Source organism: Scyliorhinus canicula, chromosome 21, assembly GCF_902713615.1.
Source record: "Scyliorhinus canicula chromosome 21, sScyCan1.1, whole genome shotgun sequence".
NCBI lineage: Eukaryota > Metazoa > Chordata > Chondrichthyes > Carcharhiniformes > Scyliorhinidae > Scyliorhinus > Scyliorhinus canicula.
The window spans coordinates 12,997,372-13,010,151 of NC_052166.1; the positions used below are offsets into that span (position 1 = coordinate 12,997,372).

The window sequence follows — 12,780 nt, forward strand, 5'->3', positions numbered from 1 at the left end:
TTGAATTAATGGTTGCTAAGGTGTTCACTGTATGTTTTAAAAAGGTTAACTTGAGTTCATAGAATAAATATTGTTTTGCTTTCAAAAATATTTTTCCATTTCTGCTGTACCACCCCTGTAGAGTGGGCCGTGTGCTCCCCATACCACAATCTATTAAAAGTTGTGGGTCAGGTGAACTCCATGATACATTTTGGGGTTCTCTAAACCGTGGCCCATAATACTTGGTGCACAGGGAATAATTTCAAAAGTTACAGATGATAGAAAACTTGGAAGCACTGTGAACTGTGAGCAGGGTGGTGTTCCAGAACCCCCCTTTAGTGTGTGGTCAATTTAAAAGTCACCAGTAGAGGGGCGACCCGGGATGCAGCTCAGGGGAGAACAGAGATGGAAAAATGCAAGATGTCAGTGAGGAATGTGCAGGAATTCCATGTGGCATATGAAATGTGCAGGAATTTAGTGTGGAATGTGCTGGAATGCAGTGTGGAATTGCAGGAATTCAGTGTGGAATGTGCTGGAATTCAGTGTGGAATGTGCTGGAATTCAGTGTGGAATGTGCAGGAATTCAGTGTGGAATGTGCTGGAATTCAGTGTGGAATGTGCTGGAATTCAGTGTGGATTACCAGTGTGGTAATCAAGAGAGGCGAGTTGAATTTAATTGTCCTGTTTTTCAGTTAAAAGTTCAGTGTCTAGCTTGGTGTCTGATTGCCTGAAGTTGCCCCCACCCCTAATTGCTGAGTGGCAGTAATGTCAGTCACCTGAAGCCTGATTAGTGGCAAAAAGTGCAAATTGCATTCTTCTGTTTGAAGCTTATGTAATGAGTCATCTCAGTTTAGCTGGGTTTTGTACAAGAGACAGGCACAAAAAGTGCACACTCAGTAAGCTTTGTGCATGGTGAAGAGAGGTGGGTGACTGCTAAGAAAGAGTTGGCAGGCAGTGTAGGAATCCTCTGTGGCTATCCCCCTCTCCGACATGTATACCGTTTTGGATATTGTTGTGGAGGATAGCCAATTGGGGGAAAGCAGAGTGGCAATTAGAACATGATAATTTGGGGGGAGAGAGGCGAAAACTGAAGTGAAATCACAGTAAAGCTGTGACCTGATTGGCTGGTAGGAAATCTGTTGAATTTGAACAAAATAACATTGAAAAAAAACTTAATTAAAACTTATCAATTAACTAGGTAGAGGTGTAACTAAACCCAAGGGCACAGATTTGTGTTTATGCATTTAATTTTACAGTGAAACTCAAGCGTCAGGCCATATAGTTAATTGTAACACATAGAACATTACAGCGCAGTACGGGCCCTTCGGCCCTCGATGTTGCGCCGACCCGTGAAACCATCTGAAGCCTATCTGGCCTACACTATTCTTTTTTTTTTAATAAACAATTTTATTGAGGTAGTTTTTGGCTTTATAAACAGTTACAGACATCATCAGAAAGGAAGCAAAAAAGGCAAAAATATGCAAACATCCACGTACTTTCAATACTTCCACCGTAACATATTGCACAAGCCCGCTCCCCTCCCACCGGTACTACCCGCCATATTTTCCCTCCTACTCTACTCTACCCCCCCCCCCCTCCCCCCACCCCACTGCTGACGCTCACTCTCCCGCAAAGAAGTCAATAAATGGTTGCCACCTCCGGGTGAACCCCTGCACAGATCCCCTCAAGGCGAACTTAATTTTTTCCATCCCCAGGAAGCTCGACATGTCCGCAAGCCACCACTCAGTCTTCGGGGGCTTTGAGTCCCTCCACGCCAATAATATTCGTCGCCGGGCTATCAGGGAAGCAAAGGCCAAAACATCGGCCTCTTTCTCCCCCTGGACGCCCGGGTCTTCCGAAACCCCCAAAATTGCCACCCCTGGACTCATCACCACCCTTGTTTTTAGCACCTGGGACATGACCCCCGCAAATCCCTCCCAGTACCCCCTCAGCTCAGGGCATGCCCAAAACATGTGAACATGGTTCGCTGGTCCTCCCGCGCACCTAGCGCATTTGTCCTCTATCCCAAAAAATCTGCTCATCCGAGCCACCGTCATATGGGCCCGGTGAACGACCTTAAATTGGATCAGCCCGACCCTAGCACATGTCGCGGTCGAGTTTACCCTACTCAGGGCCTCTGCCCACAGCCCATCCTCCATTTCCCCGCCTATCTCCTCCTCCCATTTAAGTTTCAGTTCCTCTGTCTGGGACCCTTCCTCCCTCATGAGCACCTTATAAATACCCGAGACTCTACCCTCCCCTTCGTCCCTCCCAGAGACTATTCTGTCTAGGATCCCCATTGGCGGGAGGCGCGGGAAAGATGGGACCTGTCTACGAACAAAGTCCCGCAACTGTAGGTATCTAAAATCATTTCCCCTTACCAACCCAAATTTCTCCTCCAAGCTCCTCAAACTCGCGAAGCTCCCTTCCAGGAACATATCCCCCACCCTTCCCGCCCCTGCTCGCCGCCATACTCGGAACCCCCCATCCATACTGCCGGGGGCAAACCGATGGTTGTCGCAGATTGGCGCCCAGACAGACGCCCCCATCTCCCCCACATGCCTCCTCCACTGGCCCAATATCCGCAGGGTCGCCACCACTACCGGGCTGGTGGTGTACTTGGCCGGCGGCAGCGGTAGAGGAGCCGTGACCAGGGCTTCCAAACTGGAGCCCCTGCACGAAGCCGCCTCCACCCGCTCCCAAATAGACCCCGTACCCACCATCCACTTCCTTATCATAGCGATGTTGGCCGCCCAGTAATAATTAACCAGACTCGGCAAAGCCAGCCCTCCCTCGCTGCGGTTCCTCTCCAACATCGCCTTCTTCACCCGCGGAGACTTTCCCGCCCAGACAAAGCTCATGATCAGCCCGTTAACTCTTTTGAAGAAGGACTGTGGGATAAAGATCGGGAGGCACTGAAAAATAAACAAAAATCGAGGGAGGATTGTCATCTTTACAGTCTGCACCCTCCCTGCCAGCGACAGCGGGAGTGCATCCCATCTCCGAAACTCTCCCTTTATTTGCTCCACCACCCTGGCCAAATTTAACTTATGCAGCCTGCCCCAGTCTTGTGCCACCTGGATTCCCAAATACCAGAAATTTTCCTCAACTAGCCTAAAAGGTAGCCCTCTCAATCTGTTCTCCTGGCCCCTTGCCTGGACCACAAACATTTCACTCTTGACCATATTTAATTTGTATCCTGAGAACTGGCCGAACTCCCTCAGCATTCGCAGTATAGTTCCCATCCCGGCCACTGGGTCCGATGGCCTACACTATTCTAACAATAATTCAAGTATTTATTTTAAATTAATTAACTAGTGCTTAAATGTCACTCAGCGGGGTTCAGTGCTCCAACTGAGATGTGGCAGATCTGTGATGCTTCCACCCATCCAGTCGACTACATCTGTAACCAATGGCAGCTCCTCACAGACCATGTGATTCGGTTGGAGCAGCAGTTGGATGCACTTAGGAGCATGCAGGTGGAGGAAAGCATCATAGATAGCAGTTATAGAGACGTGGTCACAACCAACGTGTAGGCAGAGAGATGGGTGACAGCTAGAAAGGGTTGGCAGGCAGTGTAGGAATCCTCTGTGGCTGTCCCCCTCTCTAACATGTATAACATTTTGGATATTGTTGTGGAGGATAGCCGATTGGGGGAAAGCAACAGCAAGCACAACAGTGGCACCACAAATGGCTCTGTTGTTCAGCAGGGGAGGGCAAAGTGCAGGAGAGCGATAGTTATAGGGGACTCTAGAGTAAGGGGCACAGATAGGCGCTTCAGTGAACGTGAAAGAGACTCCAGGATGGTATGTTGCCACCCTGGTGAACGAACAGAGGACATCCTGAAGGGGGTGGTGAACAGCCAGAGGTCATAGTACACATAGGTACTAACGGCATAGACAAGAAGAGTGATGAGGTCCTGCAGAAGGAGTTCAGGGAGTTTAGGCTGAAAGCTAAAAAGCAGGATCTTGAGGATTGGAATCTCAGGATTACTCCCTGTGCCACGTGCCAGAGAGGATAAAAATAGGAGGCTGGTGCAGCTAAACACATGGCTAGTGTAGGAGGGAGGTTTCAGATTTTCCGACCATTGGGATGTCTTCCGGGGCAGGTGGGACCTGTACAAGAAGGACGGGTTGCATCTAAACTGGAGGGGCACTGATATCCTGGCTGGGAGGTTTGCTAGAGTCACTCGGGAGGATTTAAATGAGTATGGCAGGGGGTGGGAACCAGAATGTGATCTTAGAAGGTGTAATAACTGAAGGGGAAAGTTAAATCGATAGCAAGGAGCGATATAGGATCAGAAGGCATAGAATCTCTATGGGGAGAGTTGAGGAATAGCAAAGGTCAAAAGACCCTGATGGGAGTTATGTACAGGCCCCCAAGCAGAAGTCAGGATGTGGGGCAGAAAATAAATCAGGAGATAGAAAAAGCATGTCAAAAAGGCAACATTACAATAATCATGGGGGTCTTCAATATGCAGGTGGACTGGGAAAATCAGGTTGGTAACGGATCCCAAGAAATGGAGTTTGTGGAATGTCTAAGAAATGGTTTCTTTGGAGCAGCTTGTGACAGAGCCTACGAGGGAACAGGCAATTCTGGATTAGGTGATGTATAACGAGGCAGACTTGATTAGGGAACTTAAGGTGAAGGAACACTCGGGGAGCAGTGACCACAATATGATGGAATTTACACTGCAGTTTGAGGGAGAGAAGCTGGAATCAGATGTAACGGTATTACAATTAAATAAGGGTAACTACAAAGACATGAGGGAGGAGCTGGCCAGAGTTGATTGGAAAAGGAGCCGAGAAGGGGAGACAGTGGAACAGCAATGGCAGGTGTTTTTGGAGGTTATTTGGGAGGCACAACAGAAATTCATACCAAGGAGGAGGAAACATGCTAAGGGAAGGACAAGGCATCCACGGCTGACTAGGGAAGTCAAGGACAGCATAAATGCGAAAGAAAAAATGTACAAAGTGGCGAAGATTAGTGGGAAGCCAGAGGATTGGGAAGCCTTTAAAAGGGAGCAGATGACAACTAAAAAACAATAAGGGGGAGATGGTGAAGTATGAGTGCAAGCTAGCTAGTAATATAAAGGAAGATAGGAGGAGTTTTTTTCACTACATAAAAGGTGAGAGAGGCAAAAATAGACATTGGAGCACTGGAAAATATGGCTGGAGAAGTAATAATAGGAAACAAAGAAATGGCAGACAAACTGAATAGTTACTTTGCATCAGTCTTCACGGTGGAAGACAGCAGTGGGATGCCAGAGCTTCAGGAGAACCAGGGGACAGAGGTGAGTGCAGTGACCATTACTAAGGAGAAGGTTCTGGGGAAATTAGAACATAGAACTGTACAGCACAGCACAGGCCAGGCCCTTCGGCCCACAATGTTGTGCCGAACTAGTCTGAAACTAAGATCAAATGTACTTAGTGTTTGGTGGGATTACTGGGTTATGTGGATAGGGTGGAGGTGTGGGCTTGAGGAGGGTGCTCTTTCCAAGAGCCAGTGCAGACTCGATGGACCGAATGGCCTCCTTCTGCACTGTAAATTCTATGATTCAAATCAACCTACTCCCAATCATTCTACTGCACTCCATATGCCTATCCAATAACCGCTTGAAAGTTCCTAAAATGTCTGACTCCACGACCATAGCTGGGAGTGCGTTCCACGTTCAAACCACTCTCTGAGTAAAGAACCTACCTCTAAAATCCCTCCTATATCTTCCACCATGAACCTTATAGTTATGCCCCCTTGTAACAGCTACATCCACCCGAGGAAAAAGTCGCTGAACGTCTACTCTATCTTTCCCCCTCATCATCTTATACACCTCAATTAAGTCACCTTTCATCCTCCTTCGCTCCAATGAGAAAAACCCTAGCTCCCTCAACCTTTCCTCAGACCTACACTCCAATCCAGGCAGCATCCTGGTAAATCTCCTTTGCACCCTTTCCAATGCTTCCACATCCTTTCTACAATGAGGTGACCAGAACTGCACACAACACCTCAAATGTGGTCCAACCAAGATCTTGTACAATTGCAGCATGACCTCATGGCTCTTAAACTCAATCCCCCTGTTAATAAATACTAACACACTAAAGACTTTCTTCACGGCTCTATCCACTTGAGGGCAACTTTCAGAGATCTATGGACATGAACTCCGAGATATCTCTCCTCCACATTCTTCAGAACCCTGCCGTTAACCCTGTAATCCACATTCAAATTTGTCCGACCAAAATGAATCACCTCACACTTATCAGGGTTAAACTCCATCTGCCACTTTTCAGCCCAGCTTTGCATCCTATCAATGTCTCTTTGCGACCTACAGAAGCCCTCCACATTATCCACTACTCCACCAATCTTGGCGTCCACGGCAAATTTACTGACCCAACCTTCAACTCCATCATTCAAGTCACTAATAAAAATCACAAATAGCGACTTCCAGTTGCGGCTATGCGGAGCTAAGCCGCACGTTCGGCAGCTCCTGCTATTTAAGGACTTTTGGGCCGATTTGAGGGCCCCAAACGGCGCTGTCTCGACGAATCCCGGTGGGGGAAGGTGCCTAGAGGAGCATTCCCCATAATTTATGGTGCTCACCCGGAGTGGGGCAAAGGAAAAAGCTGCAGCAGCTCCCCAAGAAAAGCGGAGGAAGAAGGACAAAATGGCGGCCGGCGAACACCCGAGGACTGGTGGAAGTGGGCGCAGGAGCAGCAAGCCTCTCTTCTGCGCTGTTTTGCGGAGCTGAAGGCTGAGTTGCTGGACTCCCTAAATGCGACTACCAACAAGCTGCTTGGGCCCAGGCGGCCCAGGAGGTGTCCATTCGGGAGTTGCAGCAGCAGGCCGCTGAGGGGGAGGAGGAGGCCGTGGTCCTCGTGGGGAAAGTGGAGTTGCACGAGGCACTTCACAAAAAGTGGCAAGACTGCTTGGAGGAGCTGGACGTTCGCACGAGGCGAAAGAATTTGAGGATCCTGGGCCTGGCGGAGGGGTTGGAGGGGTCGGATCTCCCGTCGTATGTGACCACGATGTTGAGCTTGTTGATGGAAGCGGGGTCCTTCCATTTGCCCCTGGAGCTTGAGGGTGCTCACAGAGTGCTGGCCAGGAGGCCTAAGGCAAATGAACTCCCGCGGGCGGTGCTGGTGCGGTTCCATCGATTCAGCGACCGGGAGTGTGTGCTGCGCTGGGCCAAGAAAGAGAGGAGCAGCAAGTGGGAGAATTCGGTAGTGAGAATCTACCAGGACTGGAGTGCGGAGGTGGCAAAGCGGCGGGCCGGGTTCAACCAGACGAAGGCGGTGCTGCATGTCAAGCAGGTCAGATTTGGAATGCTGCAGCCTGCGCGTCTGTGGGTGACATATAAGGACCGGCACCATTACTTCGAGTCCCCGGAGGAGGCGTGGGCCTTTGTACAGGCAGAGAAGCTGGACTCGAACTAGGGTCTGGGGGACACACTATGGCCGTTGCTGTTTTCGCTGTTGCTGTTCTTCAATTTTGACACGTGTTTTTTATGCTGGCTTTCTTTTTGCTCTGTTTCCGGGTGGGTCTGTCTGTTGGGTATGGGTGTGGGGAATGTTGGGGGTTTGTGTTTTATATGTTCTCTTCTGTACGGGGCTGGGGGTTGGGGTGAAACTGGATTTTGGGGAGCTGCGTCAGAAGGGTGGGGTGTGGCAGTGTGAAAGCGCGGGCTTTCCTCTGGTTTCCCGCGCTGCGGGGCAGGGGGGGCGGAGCTGGCGGTGGGGGCGTGGCCTCTACTGGTTTTCTTCCCCGCGCTGAAGCGGTGCCAAAGGAGGTGTGGTAAGAGGGGGATGACCCCATGCCGGGAGGGGATGGGTTCTGGCGGGAGCTGCCGGGGTCAGCAGAAGTCAGCTGACTCACGGAAGTACCATGGAGGGTGCGTCGCGGCTAGGAAGGGTCCTAGCCTGGGGGGGGGGGGGGGGGGGGGGGGGGGGGGGGAGCATACCGGGTTGCTGCTGGAATGGCCAGGAAGGAGCTGGTGTGGGCCGGGGGGGTAGAGGAGAGGCGATATCGCCATGGGGAACGGGTCGGGCGGGGCGAGCTGGCCTGGGGCGAGCAGTCGATAAGCTATGGCTAGCCGGTGGGGGAGGGGGGCGGGTTGCCCTCTGATCCGGCTGATTACCTGGAACGTGAGGGGGCTGAATGGGCCGGTTAAGAGAACTAGGGTATTTTCTCATCTGAAGGGGAAGAAGGATAAATATGGCAAATTTTGGGAACCTTGGATAACGAGATATATTGTAGGTCTCGTCAAAAAGAAAAAGGAGGCATTTGTCAGGGCAAGAAGGCTGGGAACAGAAGAAGCCTGTGTGGAATATAAGGAAAATAGAAAGGAACTTAAGAAAGGAGTCAGGAGGGCCAAAAGGGGTCACGAAAAGTCATTGGCAAATAGGGTTAAGGAAAATCCCAAGGCATTTTGGAAGGACATAAAAAGCAAGAGGGTAGCCAGGGAAAGGGTTGGCCCACTGAAAGAAAGGGGAGGGAATCTATGTGTGGAGCCAGAGGAAATGGGCGAGGTACTAAAAGAATACTTTGCATCAGTATTAACTTGAGAAAAGGAATTGGTGGATGTCAGGTGAGGGTACCTTGAAGAAATAGTGTGTATACAAATATCTGTAGTGAGAATACCTTTAAGAAATGGGTGTTTATTACCGCAGTGATGTCAAAGAGTGGGTGGAGCTGGGCTGCTGTCAGCTTTTTACTTTAGTTTAAGGCTGTTTGCTGCAGGGTGTGTTTTAGTTTCGTTTTCAGTGTTGGAGCTGAAGCCAGCCAGAGCAAGTGTACTGTTGATCTCTCTGCCATGAAAAGACTATCTCTTGATCATTTGGTGAATTCAGAATTAGAAATGTTCTCAGTAGTGAATGTAAACCTAATGTGCTTCTAGAACACAGAACATTACAGCGCAGTACAGGCCCTTCGGCCCTCGATGTTGCGCCGACCTGTGAAACCCCTCTAAAGCCCATCTACACTATTCCCTTATCGTCCATATGTCTATCCAGTGACCATTTGAATGGCGAGTCCACTACTGTTGCAGGCATGGCATTCCACGCCTTTACTATTCTCTGAGTAAAGAACCTACCTCTGACATCTGTCCAATATCTATCTCCCCTCAATTTAAAGCTATGTCCCCTCGTGCTAGACATCACCATCCGAGGAAAAAGGCTCTCACTGTCCACCCTATCTAATCCTCTGATTATCTTGTATGCCTCAATTAAATCATCTCTTAAACCTTCTTCTCTCTAACGAAAACAACCTCAAGTCCCTCAGCCTTTCCTGATAAGATCTTCCCTCCATACCAGGCAACATCCTGGTAAATCTCCTCTGCACCCTTTCCAATGCTTCCATTTCCTCCCTATAATGCAGCGACCAGAACAGCACGCAATACTCCAAATGCGGCCGCACCAGAGTTTTGTACAACTGCAACATGACCTCATGGCTACGAAACTCAATTCCTCTACCAATAAAAGCTAACACACCGTACGCCTTCTTAACAACCCTCTCAACCTGGGTGGCAACTTTCAGGGATCTATGTACATGGACACCAAGATCACTCTGCTCACCCACATTACCAAGAATATTACCATTAGCTCAGTCCTCTGTCTTCCTGTTATTCCTTCCAAAATGAATCACCTCACACTTTTCTGCATTAAACTCCATTTGCCACCTCTCATCCCAGCTCTGCAGCTTATCTATGTCCCTCTGTAACTTGTAACATCCTTCCGCACTGTCCACAACCCCACCGACTTTAGTGTCATCTGCAAATTTACTCACCCAACCTTCTGCGCCCTCCTCTAGGTCATTTATAAAAATGACATACAGCAGTGGCCCCAAAACAGATCCTTGTGGTACACCACTAGTAACTGGACTCCAGTCTGAACATTTCCCATCAACCACCACCCTTTGTCTTCTTAGAGCGAGCCAATTTCTGATCCAAACTGCTAAATCACCCTGAATCCCATGCCTCTGTATTTTCTGCAATAGCCTACCATAGGGAACCTTATCAAACGTTTTACTGAAATCCATATACACCACACCAACTGCTTTACCCTCATCCACCTGTTTGGTCACCTTCTCAAAGAACTCAATAAGGTTTGTGAGGCACGACCTACCATTCACAAAACCATGTTGACTATCTCTAATCAAATTATTCCTTTCCAGATGATTCTACATCCTATCTCTTATAAACCTTTCCAAGACTTTGCCCACAACAGAAGTAAGGCTCACTGGTCTATAGTTACCGGGGTTGTCTCTACTCCCCTTCTTGAACAAGGGGACAACATTTGCTATCCTCCAGTCTTCTGGCACTATTCCTGTAGACAAAGATGACTTAAAGATCAAAGCCAAAGGCTCAGCAATCTCCTCCCTAGCTTCCCAGAGAATCCTAGGATAAATCCCATCCGGCCCAGGGGACTTATCTATTTTCACACTTTCCAGAATCGCTAACACCTCCTCCTTATGAACCTCAAGCCCTTCTAGTCTAGTAGCCTGTATTTCAGTATTCTGCTCAACAACATTGTCTTTTTCCTGTGTGAATACTGACGAAAAATATTCATTTAGCACCTCTTCTATCTCCTCGGACTCCATGCACAACTTTCCACTACTGTCTTACCCTAGTCATTCTGCCGTGAAACATGACAGTCAGTTAAAATTGGCAGACAGTTGGATGATAGGTGATGAGGATAGTGAGAAAGAGCGTCAAATTCAAAGGCTTGGTGGGAATCTATTTAAATATGTCCAAGCATTGCCAAGGTTTGATGAGAAGGAGGTAGAAGCCTTTTTCATTTCATTTGAGAAAGTAGCTAAACAAATCAAATGGCCACAGGACATGTGGGTAATGCTGATTCAAACAAAGCTGGTAGGTAGGGCCAGTGAAGTGTTTGCATCACCACCAGAGGTGGTATCTGGGACATGGTGAAAATATTTAGCTTCAGTGAATGAAGCCTACAGACAAAGGTTTAGAAATTTAACGAAAGACTTTGGTCAAACATACATGGTGTTTGAAAGGATCAAAGAGAGTAATTTTGATAGGTGGATCAGGGCTTTGAAAATACACCAACGTATGAAGCTCTCAGAGAAATTATACTTTTGGAGGAGTTTAAAAATTAAATTCCCGATGGAGTGAGAACTATGGTGGAAGAGCAGAGGGTTAAAACTGCAAGATTGGCAGCAGAAATGGCAGATCATTATGAATTAGTTCATAAATCAAAGCTTGGTTTCCGACATCAGTTCCAGCATGTGAGGGATAGAAACTGGGAACATGAGAAATACTCAAGTGGTAAAGGTAAAGGTGATCTGATGGGAGATAATAAGGAGAGTGTACCTCAGATTAAAAAAGAAATCCAGGAGGGTGGAAGAGACATGAAAAATTTCAAATGTTCCCACTGTAATAAACTAGGCCATGTAAAGTCACAGTTTTGGTGGAAGGCTGATGTGGTAAAACAGGATAAGACAGTGGGGTTTGTTAAAGTGGTGAAGGAAAGCCCAAGTGAAGCGAAGGAGGTGCAAAAGATTTTACAGCCTGATCAAGAGGTGATTGATCAGGTGGCAGATATCTTTAAAGAATTTACTTGTGTGGGTAAAGTTTACTCATGTGTATCAGGAGGAGTAGGTAAAGAAGTCACAATTTTAAGAGATACGGGAGCTAGTCAATCTTTAATGGTAAGAGATGAGGAGTTATGTAGTTTGGGAAGAATGTTGCCAGAAAAGTGGGTACCACGGTAGCATTGTGGATAGCACAAATGCTTCACAGCTCCAGGATCCCAGGTTCGATTCCGGCTTGGATCACTGTCTGTGCGGAGTCTGCACATCCTCCCAGTGTGTGCGTGGGTTTCCTCCGGGTCCTCCGGTTTCCTCCCACAGTCCAAAGGTGTGCAGGTTAGGTGGAGTGGCCATGATAAATTGCCCATAGTGTCCAAAATTGCCCTTAGTGTTGGGTAGGGTTACTGGGTTATGGGAATAGGGTGGAAGTGTTGACCTTGGGTAGGGTGCTCTTTCCAAGAGCCGGTGCAGACTCATTGGAGACCTTTACACATGCAGGCCGATGAAAAGTGGGCAGAAGTTCATCAAGTAGTATTGCCAGTAGGGTATAGAAAGGAGGTGTTGCGAGTTGCACATGAGATACCAGTGGGAGGTCGTTTGGGAATAAGGAAAACTCGAGCTAAAATCCAGAAACATTTTTATTGGCCTAGACTACATAAAGATGTAGTTAAATTTTGTCAATCATGTCACACATGTCAAGTGATAGGGAAACCTCAAGCAGTGATAAAACCAGTGCCCTTAATACCCATTCCAGTATTTGAGGAACCTTTTGCAAGGGTCCTAATTGATTACGTAGGACCACTTCCTAAAACGAAAAGTGGCAATCAATATTTTTTGATGATAATGGATGTGTCTACTAGGTTTCCAGAGGCCATTCCAGTCCATAATATTACAGCTAAAAAGATTGTGGAGGAGTTACTTAAATTCTTTAGGAGATATGGACTACCCACAGAAATACAATCGGATCAAGAATCAAATTTTACCTCGAGGTTATTCAAAGAAGTTATGGATAGCTTAGGAATAAATCAGCTGCGTACCATCCAGAATCGCAGGGAGTGTTAGAAAGGTGGCATCAGACATTAAAGACAATGTCGCGAGCTTATTGTCAAGATTATCCAGAGGATTGGGATAAAGGAATTCCATTCATACTGTTTGCAATTAGGGATGCACCTAATGAATCAACCAAATTCAGTCCTTTTGAACTAATTTTTGGTCATGAGGTAAGAGGACCACTTAAATTGATTAAGGAAAAATTGGTGA

General features: G+C 47.7%; 1 protein-coding gene across 1 annotated transcript in view; it reads right to left on the reverse strand.

Annotated features, from left to right (window-relative positions):
* Positions 1-12,780, reverse strand: part of LOC119955928 (neutrophil cytosol factor 2-like) — a 116,666-nt gene that overhangs the window by 12,030 nt on the left and 91,856 nt on the right. The window lies entirely within an intron of this gene.